Below are 2,316 nucleotides of genomic sequence, written 5' to 3' on the forward strand. Positions count from 1 at the left end.
TGTGAGCAACAAATTTCTACTATTTATGTCATTCAGTTTGTGATAATTTATTATAGAAACCTGGGAAGACTAAGACAAAAGGTCTCTAGAAGATGTACAATGACTCCCAAGCTGGTTATTATTTTTTTATTCTCCTCTCCACAATCACCACACTATCCATATTTATCCCTTTTCTTTCGTGTTCTATTCCCTGAGAGACTGACTTCTATAGGTTGAGTTGTCCATGGTTCGTTGCCTTCCATGGCCTTAAGCAAACAAGAGTCCCTAGCAAGAAGTTAGAGTTGAAGAAGAAAAAGAACATAGTCCTTCCTTTTCCAAGCCCTTCTTACTTTAGCACTTTGTTACTAGTGGTATTCAAGCCCTTCTGTAATTATACATCTTGTCTGGCAGTCTCCTCCATGATTCTCACTTTTCGTCAGCTGCTATAATCCTTACAGAATTAGTGGTCATACAAACATCCAAGTAGCACTAGTTTCTGACTGACTCACACCTATCCATTAATTTTTCTTCAGTTGTACTATCTGGAATGTGCTCTTTCTGCTGGAACCCTGACTGATGACTCCAAAGCCAAGAGAATTTGGTTCTAATTTGCTTTGTTATTATCAAATCTAAGGAAAATCAGAAGGTGGTAAGGAATGGTGAGACACTGAAATAGAAAAGGAGCATCATGGAGGCAAAGATTGGCAGAGCCCATACAAGAGTTTTCTGAGATTAAGGGACTCTAATGTTAATATTTTCATATTTCCAGCTATTTTTAGTGTGAAAATTGGGAAAGGTATTTCTACAAAGAGAGTAAAGAATCATAGTTCTATTGGTAAGATCAATTTTATTATGACTTAGCTTGGTAACATTAAAAATTCAATCTATCTAGTGTTTCTTGTTTTGATTCCATTCTCACAAACCAACCTTCTGACTATAACTTAGGGTCCATGTAAGTGCCTACAGAGAGGGAATATGGCTGGTCATACATATTTCAACTACTTCAGCAACGTTGATTTCTTTTTTATTACTGTGAACCAATATATAACAATTATATTTATTATTATAATTTGTTCAAATGCAAGTGTTCTCTTCAGAGATTGGTCTTCTTTAGACATTTTGATAATTGAGCTTCTGATGGCAAGACCCTGAACCATCTGCATTTCTGTCCATGACTTTCTTTTACTATTTATAAATTCCACACTCTAATACTTAACATATTTAGTAACACTCAGAAGAAAATGAGTTGGTTGACTAGGGGAAATAATCCTATACCAGACCTGTACCTCTGCAGAACCTTGGGACAGAACCTTGGTAAACCTTATTTCCTCATTGTGTGCCAGAAAGAAGCTGCCTGATTGTCCAGAAAATATATAGACTCAACTTAATTTTCTAGCCACTAAGTGGTATTTGGAATTCTGGCAAATAATAAGTAAAAGTGTCTCACCACTCCATACAGAGTATCTCTGTGGTCAAAAGTTCCTTTTCTAAGATATTACACTGTCCTTGACAAAGTGTACTAATGACATGCATTTTGTCCTGTTCTTCAGCTTCCTCTATGATTTTGCATGCCAGTTCAAACACCAGTATTCATGCTATTTTACATGTTTATACCAGTCTTGCTCATCTACAATTATTTTGCTGTGACATTCTGTGCCAATGTTAGTAAAATATCTTTCTAGATGGATGGATATTTCTGAGTATTCTGTGGGTGTTCAGAGGAACAAAGAGGAAAGCAGTGTCTGTTGTATAATCATCTTGTTCTCAGATATCTTGTGCCTACTGGAATTTTTCCTTATGAAAGAGAATGATCATTCTACAATGTCCAAAATACCCTCTTCTACTATGCCTCTCCTAAAAATCTACAATTTCAGAGTGTCAAGCCAAATATTTTATTTTAAATACATTTAAGAACTATGGTAACCTATTTTCCCCCACAAGACAGAGTGTATGGTTAAAACAATAATAATTTTTTTTTAATATCAAAAGGCTTTTCCAGAATCAGTTGTGATTTCTTTTCAGCCTTTTGGCTTAGTTCAAGTGTAATATCTGCTCCTTAACAGTTTAATATCTGATACATCCTTTATCCAAAAGTAGTTGTATGATGATTTGGGAATACGTAAATCATCACCTATTGATTAATCTTTTCCTAAGCATGTGGCAGATACTTTACAAGGAAAGCAAAAATGCTTGCAGAATCGTTCTTTATTTTTTATTTTATAACCCTGATTGTTTAAAACAGAGATGTTGACATCCAGGGAATGTGGAGTAGGAGGACCAGAAGCTCACTAACTAGATACCATTCACATCAGTGTAAATGACCCAGAAAATGAACCA

The 2,316-nt window shown here is 35.2% G+C and overlaps 1 pseudogene; it reads left to right on the forward strand.

Annotated features, from left to right (window-relative positions):
- Nucleotides 1–1,989: 1,989 nt before the first annotated feature.
- Nucleotides 1,990–2,115, forward strand: LOC116583855 (annotated as a pseudogene).
- Nucleotides 2,116–2,316: the final 201 nt, after the last annotated feature.

The sequence above is a fragment of the Mustela erminea genome, chromosome X (assembly GCF_009829155.1).
Source record: "Mustela erminea isolate mMusErm1 chromosome X, mMusErm1.Pri, whole genome shotgun sequence".
Classification (NCBI taxonomy): domain Eukaryota; kingdom Metazoa; phylum Chordata; class Mammalia; order Carnivora; family Mustelidae; genus Mustela; species Mustela erminea.